Raw genomic sequence first — 13,270 nt, 5'->3', positions numbered from 1 at the left:
GTTTGAATATGATCTTGAGAAATTCCTTGTTGATCTGATCTGAGAGAGTGAAGAGTGTGTCATTGTTCTCTACAGGTTGAGTGTTTGTGGTGTCACAGATGAAGGTTGTGCTGCTCTGGCTTCAGCTCTGAGATCAAACCCCTCACACCTGAGAAAACTGAATCTGTCTGTGAATAATCTAGGAGACTCGGGAGTGAAGCTGCTCTCTGATCTGAAGGATGATCCACATTATAAACTGGAGACACTAAGGTAACAATAGGTTTTAACAATTTTCATCATCATATTTTCATATAAAGTTTAAATGGCTGTTTTACTCACTAGAAATAAAAGGAAATTGTACCAGGTTCAGTAACAGCACATGTGTGTGAATATTGTGTCTGAGATCATCAGATAATGAAAAGCTTAAATTCAGCTTCAGTTTCTGTAGGTCTCTGAACTTTAAACTGTGTTAAATTGAGTTTAATTCTGCTCATAGTGTTGTGACTGATTGTGAAAATAATATTAATGTTATTTCCAGCTTTTACCCTTTAACTGTGTCTGTGTGTGTGATAATCTGAGGTTTGGGTTTGTAGCAACTCATAATGTAATAACTGCACATAATGTAATAAGTATTATATTATTATTGTAATAAAATGTTCATAATGTAACAATTTTCTCAAAATGTAATGAAATCTTGAGCTTTTTTACATTATGAAAAAATTTATTACATTATAAACTCACCAAAAACATTGTCATATTGTCATAATTGTAACAGCTTTTAAAACGTAAAATCACTTTATCTGCTTCAGCCAATCACAGCACAGAGTACAAATTTAGCAAACATTTCTTCACTTTAATACAAGTTACAGCAAAACAAATCCTGAATGTACATCAGAGGACATGTTGAAAAATACAGTATAACTTACAATCATGTACAGTGGTTATAAAGAGTCGACACACCTCTGTTAAAACAGTTTGGGTCTGTGACGTAAAAAAGAAATAACATTTTGTAAAGTGACTTTGAGCATCAGATAGAAGCTATATTATCATGTGTGAGAATGAATTGATATATCTTATCTAGTTAGTGCTAAGTTTTCTTAGGAAAAGATGTGACAGGCGTAATGTTTCATACTGCATATGTGACTGTTTGTGTTTTATTTTAGCACATGACAGTCTGATCTCTCATGATCATCTGATGGTGAATAAGGATCCACTACAGAGACTCACAGTCAACAGAATCAACAGACTGAAGATACAGTGACTTCACTGTTATAAATTAAGACTTCATTTAGATTTCAACGATCCTCTGACAGACCTGAGGAGGTGGCAGTGAAGCACCTTTTATTTCAGAGCAGCAAATTACAGTTTCTCATTCACTGATTAACCATTTTATTTGTATAAATGCACTGTATGAATTCAAAAAGGTTGGAGTTTTGTTACAGAGAAAATATAGAGCCTGAATATATTTGTGTTTGTGTTTTACCAGCAGAGGGAGACAAAGACAAATGAAAGATTAATTTTTCATGATTATGGAGAGAGACAGAACAAAACAGTTCAGTCTCACTTTTGAAATACAAACAATAGTTGTATTATAGTTATACTTGTATTACATTTGTATTAATGTATTTAGTATGTCTTTTTTAAAATAATAAATGGTGGTAGCATTCATTAAAGCGTTGACTCATAGGCACAATATGTGGGATTATTGGATTAAAATATGATATCCAAAAACCACTAGAACAGTGTTATATATTTTGTTGACTTGTGTACTTACATTATCCCAGATGTTTCCAAGAATGTTTAAATCCAGAGAAATAAGCAATTTTAACCAGGACACGGACCGTGTCCGTGCGATCGCCTGTCAATTGCATCATACCCGCGTTACCCTCGATTTCCGGTTTTATTTTGTAGAAACCATGGAAACACCGAAGACGCTTTAATATATTATGTGTTTTATTAGACAAGGGAACAACTGTTTGGATACATTAATTGACAGAAAACTAATTGTTGTTATAGCTCAACATGTTTAGTCTTATTGTTTAAATCTATTTTCCTCGATTTTCCGCAAGTATCATGTTTGTAATCATGCCTCAGAGACAGCACTGTTTTGTGAAGTAGCTAACATAGCATAATCTGATGCAGCTTTATTATTAGTAGCAGTAATACAGCATTTTCTCCATCATACAGTAAGTTTTAAAATGAATTGCATGCCATTTATCATCAACACAAGCCACCCAGCATTTATTATGATATTCATATATCGATCTATCTTACTGCAGTGTGTAACAGTGTCTCACAGCAGCCAGAGTAACGTTATAACATCATTTTCAACACTTTCAAATGTGTCTAATATGATAAACAGCGCTGTGTTACCTCATACTCATGACCGGAAGAAGCGGAAGCAGCGACTGCAGCATAATAAAATCTCGTGAAACTGAAATTGAATTCAACTTAAAATTCTGAAATTTGAACCATGCGCAGCGAGACAAATATATCGATAATATATATTTTTCTTTTGGAAAAGTCATACTGATTTAATTGAAGTAAAACAGATGGCATATTTAAGACTAGGTTGCAATTCATTTGTGACATTTCATACCAAAAGAAAGATGAACAGGGACATTGAAAAAATAAAAACACAATAGACTCTCTTTCACTATTAGAATAATAACATTTGTAATCTATATCAAAGACTATAGATATAGAAAGACGGTTCACTCAGTTATGAATGGGAGAAACTGCAACACAATATGGCGGAATACATAAAAGTAAAGTTGCGTCCCAAATGACGCACTTATGCAGGATGTACTCATCCATGTAGTGCGTAAATTGTATAAGGTTATTTTGTCATTTAACATCGATGTCTGATACCCCTCCCCCTCCGCTACGTAATTAAAGCTGCGACAGTTGAGTGCATGAAGTGTCCAACATTCCACACTTCGTTTTTTCCGATAATTTAGTGCATCATCCGGGTATTTAAAGTAAAAGAGCCAATCGCTGATTGATAAAGCCTTTGCGTCACAGCAGCTGCCGTTAGAAGCTCCATAGAAAACCAAAATTTGGCAAACTCAAAATTAAATTATATATTTCAAATCCGCAACAAAATCTGACATGAACTGTCCCATAAATGTTGTTTCTTTTGCTCAAATAGTGTTAGAAAAGCTTATTTTTCAGGCTAGACGAGGCAATGCGCATGTGCAGTCATAAGTGCGAGTCTTGGCCTGCATCCCAATGTGCATACTATCCACCCTACATAGTATTGAATAGTAATATTACATAGTATTTAGGATGATAGTATGCACATTGAGATGCAGGCCAAGACTCGCGCTTGTGACTGCACATGCGCATTGCCTCGTCTAGCCTGAAAAATAAGCTTTTCTAACACTATTTGAGCAAAAGAAACAACATTTATGGGACAGTTCATGTCAGATTTTGTTGCGGATTTGAAATATATAATTTAATTTTGAGTTTGCCAAGCAGTTTGAGATTTCAGGATTCCCCCATTTAAATAGATAAGACAGTTTTTCGAATACTATGAATTTGGACATACTACTCTGTTTGCAAATTTTTTTCCGCGTACTATATAGTAGAGAAGTATTCGATTTCAGACACAGCGTTGGTCTTGGATGCCCGAAATAGCTGCCCGGAGATCGTTGCAAATATGGCCGCCGAGTGAACAGACTTTCCTTGAAAGGGACTTTGTCTATATCCAGATGAAAAAGCTCTAATGTGTTTTTCACAGGATATATTCTGTCAACAATTTTAAATGATACTTCTTTAGTTTTATTTGTTAAACAATACAGACTAAGAAATGATGTTCCCATACAGAAACATATTAACCCAAACAAATTTTGATGGAGGAGAAGAGATATTAACAAAGAGAGATCTAATCGACTGGTTATGCACTTAAAATTAAATCAAACTGATCTAAAAACAAAAGTTTGGAGACCTTCTTCCTACAGTGTTACACCATTTCTGAACAGAGATAGTATTTTCACAGATAGAATTCATGACAATACAATATTCTTTCTATTAAATATGACACTTAAATTCAAGACATTCATTAATACTCAAAGCTGACCATTAGAATTCAACAGCCGACCAACTTATAATATATCTGTCATGTTTTGAGTTTATACATTCATGTTTTTGATCTCTTTTGTCTGAGTTTCTTTGTTAATCTTCTAGGTTGTTCATTATTTCTGTCACCTGCTTGTTTGTCACCATGGTTACTGATTGATTTGAGTATTCTGCTCAGGTGTGTCTTGTTAATTTGCTCTCTTGTTTTCCATGTATATAAGCCCTCAGTTTCAGTTTGCTGCTTGTCCGTCTTGTTTAATCGGTTCAGTTATTATATTCACCTGTGTTTCTCTAGTCTTCTGTTCAACTTCAGTGCTGCCAATTTAACAATTTTGTCACTAGTTTTAACAACTTCCCCACCCCTTCTGAGACTTTTTTTCAAAAGACTAGTAACAAATCTAGCAACTTCTTGGACAAACCTTGACTAGATTATGTGGCTCGCCCACTGATTTATATTTATATTAATATAGATCAGTGAACTCGCCTGTATGAAGTCATCTAGCGACCAGTTTTAACTACTTTCAGCTGAAAGAAATTGGCAACACTGCTTCTGTTTGTGGATTGAAATAAAACTTCTGTGGATCTAAAGCCCTTCTTCCAGCGAGTGTTTCTATTATACAGCGTGACAATATCAGACTCAAACCAATGTTTAAAAAAAAATAGATTTTTTGGTGTGTGATATTATTATTCCAGTTGAAAAAGGAGTGCAGAAAAAAAATAGTCGAAAAAAAAAAATCAAACACCGTGTCAAAAGGACTTGGCTATGAAAATTATACAAACTAAGAGGTATTTTGTTAACATCTACATCTAAGAAAAGATTGATAGCACCAAGTTGTTAAAATAAATGGTTAGGGAAAATATTCCACATAGAACTATTATTTTTAATAATGAAGGAAAAAAAAAAAAAAAAAAAAAAAAATTAAAAGTGCTATTCAAGGTTGTGAAATCCACAACATTCAAACCACCCTGATCATGTGGATTGCATAATATATTTCTTTAAATAATGAGGTTTGTTTTTCCAAAAAAAAAAAAAAAAAAAAAAAAAAAAAAAACCAACAACTTGACAAACTCTTTGGTAAATATCTTCGGTACAAATAGAGCTTGGGAGATTTATGATTAATCTTCAGATTTGGACAATAAGACACGAGCATAAATGGACAAATCTCTCTGCAACCAAGGGTTCAGCTCTTTAGTTTGTGATTTTCTTGACAGGTTTAATACAGTTCTCAAACAGCTCTCTCCCATCTCAGGATTTCTCCGCTGGTCCAACATACCATAGGTGACATCAGCAGTGGATCCCTCCAGCACCAGAAACAGATCTTTTCCTCATGGAAATGCAGAGGGTTACAACAGAGTCTGATGGTTGATGTGACCACGGCCCAGCGGTTTTCTAAAGATGTTGATATTCAGAGGCTTCTTCTTGATGTGGAGTTTACAAGGAGTTTGAGGGAGATGAAGCTGCCTGAGGACCCAGAGCCAATGAGAGCTTGCGCTGAAACAGATGATAGATGAAGTTATAATAACATCAGTTCTGGTTAAATCATAGGTGGTGGTAGTTGAATTGTACTCACCACTGGCCGTGGTGGTTGAACAGGACATGATGGTAACAAGTGTCCTTCCTCCCCACAGTATAAACAGAGATGGTTGTGAATTTGTCTCTGATGTTTCCCTTTAGACAGATGGAGGATAGTGTCTACTGCATGGGTTCTGGTGCTGGAGATGTGACAGGTGGTGAGGACGGGTGTGAGTGAGCGGTTTGATCCAGCAAACAGGCATTGAAGCGTTGGTAAATGAGGATTAAATGTTGGATCTGTTGGATATAACGGTGGTTGCATCTCGAAGAATAGTGAACATTTGAGAAGGAACCCGCTGCACTCATCCGCCTCGCCCGAGTATGTCGCGGGTCGGGCCGTGGGATGGGCAGAGACAGACAATGAAGGTGAGGTGACTGATGGTCTGAGTGTTTGTCTGACTGCTTGTACCCGATCAGTGAACGGATCAGGAGTTGGACTCTGGACATCGCTAGCTTCTGTTCCTCGTTGCATTGTTTGGTCTGGACTTCTGTCACAATAACAGAAGGAGAAGACCCAGATAACGGTATCTTTATTCACAGGAAGTTCAATGAAGCAGTGTGGTAAACAGGCGAGTATGGAATTCAAAGTAGCAACATTCACAGATCTTTGTTTGTTGCAGGTTCAGACTGGTATGCGGTGCAGATGAAGTATTGCCAGGATATGAAGATGGACTGAAGGCAGGTAAGTTTCCAAGGTGAGTAGTCAGGTAAGTCTTTCCATTGGCACAGATGAGACCAGACAAAGGTGCATGTGTGAAGTGGCTGTATATATACACGAGTCCTAATGAGCATGTGCAGGTGCATGTGATTAGAATTCGGGTGATAATGATCTAGTGGGCGGAGCTGACAGGTCTGGTGCTGTGGATGACACTGAGACTGTGTGGAGGTGGAGGTTAAATAAGATGAGTAATATGAGCAGATCCTTTAGTGTAAGTTAGTATCCTTGCAGCAGAATTTTGAATATATTGCAAGCGGGAGACAGAGTGTGCTGATAGTCCAGAAAAAAATATTTTTATAATTGTTTTGGTTTTCATTCGTCACGTGTTCCTTTGTTCTAATTTCCCGCTACTCATCAGTCACCATGGACACTAACTCATCATCACTGTTCATCATTAGTTCATCTTCTGCTCTGTGTAAATCAGTTCCTGTTTGTGTTCAGTTCAGTGTCCGGTCCCGTATGTTTCATGTGTGTGCTGCTACCTGTTCCTGAATTATTGTCATTAAACTTCGTATTGGATTTACCCTTCATCTTCTTCGTCTGTTTGCCAGTGACCACATGTTACAATACCCAAATTCTGACTGTTGTAAAATTTCACACCTCAGACTCATCATTTGACTCAGATTCCATGGTCATCTGTGGTGTTTGATGTGTATAATGTATTGTTTATGGTATTTGACCTGTTTTGGATGTATTGTTGATTGTAACACGCTTTGAGCTTGGGAAAAACAATAAATACATTAAACTATTATTATTATTATTATTATTATTATTACCTGAACCAGTAAATCAAGGTCTTCAGGAGTTAGACTACTAGAAGCTTCTGAGCAGGTGTGTTGGAGCGAGGTGGAGCCGTTTTATGTGAAATAAATTGCCTCATCGGAGCAGTGGTAAAAAAAACCAATGCAATTTTTATGATCATTTTTATTATTTATTTTGTTTTTTAAATGATAAACATACATGTACATGCCAGTCTTTTGTCATTTGCATCTCCCAACATTGAAGTGATAAGAGTTAATCATCTTATAGAGTGGCAAAATGCTGTCTGAGGTTTTTCAGGATCTGCTGAGTGTCCACATGCTCAGGAAACGCATCCTCTGATTTCTGAGCAGCCGTGTAACTACTCTGAAGATCTCCAACCTTCAAGTCACAAAGAAAGCTCATTAAACACTGTCAAATTTATTTAGCTGAAAAAACCTTGAAAATATATTTCTGAATACTGAAAGTGAGGGATGTAAACATAGATTTATTTTTGTCATTTTAATTAGTAATATGTAAAACTAGCTAAAGATAAAACAATAAACCAGAAGCCATATTGTCATAAAACAATGACAGAGTAACACACATCAGGGTTGAGAGTCGTACCTTATCAGAGAGTGTGGCGAAGTTAAAATGTGGTTCATACATGTGAGGAGACAATGAAGCAGCCGTCTGCAGAAAAGCTTTCGCCTGTGACAAAACAAGTTAAATTACAGAGATGTTCAATCCTGATCCTGGGCTGCGCTCCACTTCCCTTCCCTCGCTAACTTCCCTCTGTCTCGTTGACGTACGTCGGATGTACGTCATTGCTTATATTGCACAAGTGTATAAACTTAAAGCTGCAGTCCGTAAGTTTTGCCTCTTTGTCGCCATCTCTGTTTGAAACCTGCAATTGCAGTTATTTGCAGAATTATTATCTTTTGGTGGGTTGTGCATCGGCACGGCTCCTCAGCGCAGATGAATCTAATGTTTGCCATAAGTCACCACACCGGTGATACTGTACTTCAGAATCACAGATTCTACGTCTTGGAAATAATAAGTTATAAATAATAATTATAATAAATAATACGAATTTTCACCGGAAAATGTCATCTGAAGGAGTAAGTAACAAATCTGCTACTTTTGTTCTGACAAACTGATGAAAAAGCAAAAATTGCGCTGCCAATGGTGATTCAATCTGACGATCGCTTAGCTCAGATCACGCCAAACCATGCAAATGATTATTAAATTTGTTCTTAAATTGTTAATGTTAACAACATCAGCATTGCGTGACTGTGTATTTAGTGTGTATTAGTGTCACCTGTAGATTTCAGTTTCTGTAGTCACTCCGCAGTCCGACATCTTTTGCTTTTGACTATGGGTGAATCTCCAGTCTCACTGATGATTGTCATTTGGACCTTTCAGGATTACAATCCACCATCAAAACGATAAGTTTAACTATTGCAGCTGCTGTGAGAAAAGGCTATAAATGATCTGTCACCTGCAGCAACCTCACATGATGTAGCTACTAGCTGGGACTCCTTCTTTATGTAAACAGACGTGACATAATGACGCAAAGACGAGCGGCTGCATACGCCAATTTCCCACGGAAACACACAGTACCACCCAAATTATAAAACATTAAGGGGGCTTTCACACTGGCAGTTTAGTTTGAAACGAGGCACGGTTGCTGTCATCATGCGAACCCAAGTGCGCACTGGGGTACCGAACCCGAGACTACCTGAAGGAGGTGGTCTGAGTTCGGTTGCACTCGAACTGTTCGCGTGAATATGAAAGCAACACGGACTCAGGTGCACACTTGTTCAGGAAGTAAAGTGACCTGTGTATGTGTTTTAGCTGATTTTAATATATTTAGTAAAATAAAACACATGTAAGAGATGATAGTGTTGATGATTTACCTTGGATTCGAGCAGGAGTGAGCCTGCAGTGTATTCGCGCTTTGCGAGTGCAATCAGAGCGGCAAATGAATGGTAATCAGCTGTCTTCCTCAAAATAGTCTGTTTGCAAGCAGCGGAAACCCGTCTACATGCAGCGCACATACAGTAAACTCAAGTGGCATTTACTCTGCTGCACACAATAGCAGCAAATTAATAGGAAGAACACAATTTACTGACCCGCGTTCTGTTTTCTATCATGCGCCGTGCACGTTTGTGATGACGTGAGATGAACGCAAACGCACCAGGGTTCGACAGAATCAATTTGAGTGTGAAACCAGACCAACACTGCGGGGGGCACCGGGAACAATCGCACCCGGGCTCAGACCGTGGCAAATGAGCCCAGTGTAAAGGCCCCCTAATACAAGCTTACCGTTGTGAATCGGCTAGGGTAATGAGATAGTTTTGAACACTGGCTGGTTATGGACTTGCTCAAAAATTAATTTTGATAAATTTTAACCCAAAAAAAGTTACGGACAGCAGCTTTAAGGAAGCAACAAGTAATGTGCGGTTAAATCCCCAAATCATTCATATATCATAAACTATAGTTGTGTGGGGTGGGGGTGTGAATTAAGCACAAACTGCTGTGATGTCACAATCGTGTTGCATTGTGGGATATGGAGCTGTCTAAAATGCACATGTGAGTCGAGTCGCTCCCTTAGTGAAAATTGAGGGGTTGAGGGTCTGTCCATATAAACTTCCCTCGTCCACTTGACGAAGTGGAACACACTTCAAAATGGCGGCAGGATTCACTCGAGGGAAAGTGCTTAGGGAAGTTTGTGAGTGTGTGTCTAAAAGTGAAGTGGAACACACCCCTAATTAAACACACCTGAACCAGTTTAGGGCAGGGTATCGACACAGATTTCACAAATCTTTTGACTGATTCAGATTCACAAGCTCTGGATTTGATTCAAAATTGATAGATTTGGATATATCAGGTACAGTACATGAGTGTGTGTGTGTGCTAGTGATTACGTTAGCTATCACGAGACTGTTAGGGAAGAAACTGACCTGCTCGATCCGGCCTTTCCGTAGCTCCAATACGGCCAAGTTATTGTAAGCTTCACCATGGTTGTTGTTGAAAGCCAAGGCCAGTTTGAAGCATTGGTAAGCCAGAGTCAAGTCACCAATGCCCTGCGCAAGAGAGAAAGAAAAGCCAAAAATATATTTCATTAATAACTTTGCTCATAACTGGCATATGTCATAATTCATCTGTAGTTTTTTTTTTTTCAAACACCTACTACATGTGGAATCAGCTTTTCCATCAAATGTTTCAGTAACACTTTATTTTAAGGTGACGTAGTTACACGTTTCTACATGTACTTACTATAGTAATAATAGTAAATTATGAATAATTACAAGTAACTAACCCTAAACAAAACCCTAACAATAACCGTAACTGTATAGTAAGTATATGTAGTTAATTAATATCACTCAGTACTTACTTGAGTAAGTACAATGTAACTACGTCACCTTAAAATAGAGCGTAACCAATGTTTCTGCTTTGGGAACAATGGCAACATTTAATACTTTAATACTTTTCCCTCTCAATCAATATGCACTTTTATTACAAACACAAATTTCTAAACCAGCTGATATACACATCTCTATACCTGCCTTTTCATGCTCCATTAAATGTTTGGTTTGCAAAAAATATTCATCGAGTGAAATCAGTCTGAATCAAACTCCTAACTCGGTATAAATTACAAAGTCTCTAAATCACTTGTCAGAGTAAGTCAGAACTGCTGAGTGATATTCGAGTTAAGAGTTTGTTCCACCAGTGCGGGACAGTAATTGTTTCTGGGGCTTCCTCGTTTGCAGACTGTTATACAGCTGACCTAAAACATGTGTGACATTGGACACAGAGTGTCTGCTCACCACTGCAACATGTCCCAGATTATACCAGACATCAGCCTGTTCCTCATCACTGGACACCAGGGCTAATGCTCGCTCGAAGGACGACAGGGTCATGTCATACTGCTGGGCGTAGAAGCAGCACAGGCCCAGATTGTTATACAGCTGGCAGTTGAACACCCCCATCTGCAGCAAACGCCTGAACAGAAACCAAACCCCAGTCATGATGCACAGATCCCGTCTTTCACGTATATGTCCCATGTGTTTACCTTTACTAAAGGAATGCTTCTAACAATTATTCTTCTTAATATCAATTCTTTCTACCAAAAAAAAAAAATCTATCAATTTTCTGATTAGTTGATTAATCCTTTGGTTAAGTTGCCCCATTACTCTTTCAAAGTTTTTTCAAACATATCTCATAAAAATACAAAAATAATTATACTAATTATTTACATAATCATACAGTTTACAGTATTGCACCAAAATGCATTGACCACAGCACTATTAATATTTCTCATACGCTGAATATAAACACAACCGATTATGTTTAGTGTTCACGCTCTTCAAATTTCTCCCTCTTATAACATTTTTTTAAAGCATGACATTTATTTTCTTATTTTTATGCTTCTAAAAATATCATTAGTGGTTGATAAAATATTAAACCACTGTATTCAGTGGTGGACAATAAAGTATTTGTACTTCATTACTGTACTTGAGAACATTTTTCAAGTGTGTACTTTGTAAGAATTTTTTAAAATGCAGCTCAGCCTGAAGTCTTTATCCATGACTTTTGCCGTTTGAGCCGAGTGGATTAATGGTGCGTGTTGTCAAAAACAACAAAAACAATAACTCTTTTATTTATTTATTACTTTTTATTTATTTGTGGTGGAGCCAGTGAAAATTATTCATTGAATCGAATCGAGACATCTGTATTGATACCCAGCCCTGATCAGATGCTGAGTGTGAGGACGGGTATCAAATCAGGTGACCACATGACTCAAATCAGATGCCAGAAAATCTGATCTCATATGTGTTTTTGTTGGTTACATGCATGCAACAAGGAAAATTAAGAGGAAAAGAATAAAGCAATCCCACCTGTAAAAGCGCAGAGCGATCTCTGGCTGGTCTGTGTAAAAATGATTGCTGCCAATACAGGCAATGGCCTCCACATGTGTGTTGTCCTGCTTCAAGACTTCTTTGTAGTACTCTGTGGCCGAGATCACGTTATTCATTTCCTGGAGGAGACAGACAAATGAATCCAAAGTATATTAAGTGATGTGAACGTAAAAGACAGCTTAAAATTAGGGCTGGGACAATATATCGATGCATCGTGATTCGTGGATCGATTCTGATATTTTCCAAATGCATCGCAAATCGATTCTGGGCTTAGTTTTTAACAGCAGATGGCACTCTAGGCTATTTTTTAACCACACGCTCAAATGCTCATGAAGAAAAGCGCTCGTGCAAAGTCTGAGAATGTATTCGCACCTCAGAATGCTTTTATGACGCAAGATTAATGTAAACAGCCCACTGCAAACACTCCTGTAATTCACTTCAACCTTTTCAAACTTTATGAATGATTATTTTATAGAAGGTGTGTGTGTATTTTATAGAAGTGGTGTGTGTAAGGAATTGGAAGGAAGCAGAGTACGACTGTTTCTAAAGCACGAAGTGCCATCTGCTGTTGAAAACTAAGCCCAGAATCGATTCGAGAGAGAATCGCGATATATACGGAAAATATCAGAGAATTTCTCGATTCGCGATGCATCGATGTATTGTCCCAGCCCAGCTTAAAATACCTCATGGATGCGTGCGATTCCCGTGAGCAGCGTGACCTCCGCTGGGAAGTGATCCAAGCCTTGCTTAAACACATTCAGAGCCGTGATGGGCTGATCCAGACGCTGATACACCTGCGCAGCACAAAGAGTCTTACTGGGAAGCAGTCACAGGAAGCTGTAAGCCACAAATCTTGACTTGCCGAAGGGTACCTTTGCAAGGTAGAGGTAAGTATCCACAAATTCTTGGTGAGTGAGAGCTGATCGGAACTGCTTCTCAGCTTCACGGTGCAAACCGAGTCTACAAACACAAATCCTCTACTGCATCTGATCAGTACTTACAAACAAAATCTCTTCATGCAGGTCAAAATGATTCATACATTTCTGTAAAACCGTTATAGTCCAGTTGCTGAATAACACCATCAGAAAGCATGATGCCACTGATTCTCACCTGTAATAGCATTTTCCCAGCTGTACTTTCCACCACCAGTCTCTGAACTGAGCGTGCTCCGTGGCCAGAGCAGCCAGATCTAATGCCTGCAGATTGGCAAGACGGAAAAATGAATGTCTTATACACAGCAAACAGCTATTAGCACAA

At 38.0% G+C, this 13,270-nt stretch overlaps 1 protein-coding gene and 1 pseudogene across 11 annotated transcripts in view; one reads left to right on the top strand and one right to left on the bottom strand.

The window, feature by feature from the left end:
• Window positions 1-13,270, top strand: part of LOC127499176 (protein NLRC5-like) — a 784,214-nt gene that overhangs the window by 257,818 nt on the left and 513,126 nt on the right. The window lies entirely within an intron of this gene.
• The window catches only part of LOC127499183 (tetratricopeptide repeat protein 8-like), a 370,710-nt pseudogene continuing 364,781 nt past the window's right edge, over window positions 7,342-13,270 (bottom strand).

This window comes from Ctenopharyngodon idella, chromosome 17, assembly GCF_019924925.1.
Source record: "Ctenopharyngodon idella isolate HZGC_01 chromosome 17, HZGC01, whole genome shotgun sequence".
Classification (NCBI taxonomy): domain Eukaryota; kingdom Metazoa; phylum Chordata; class Actinopteri; order Cypriniformes; family Xenocyprididae; genus Ctenopharyngodon; species Ctenopharyngodon idella.
Note: the sequence above shows the minus strand (reverse complement) of the source record. Positions and strands in the feature narration are given on the sequence as shown.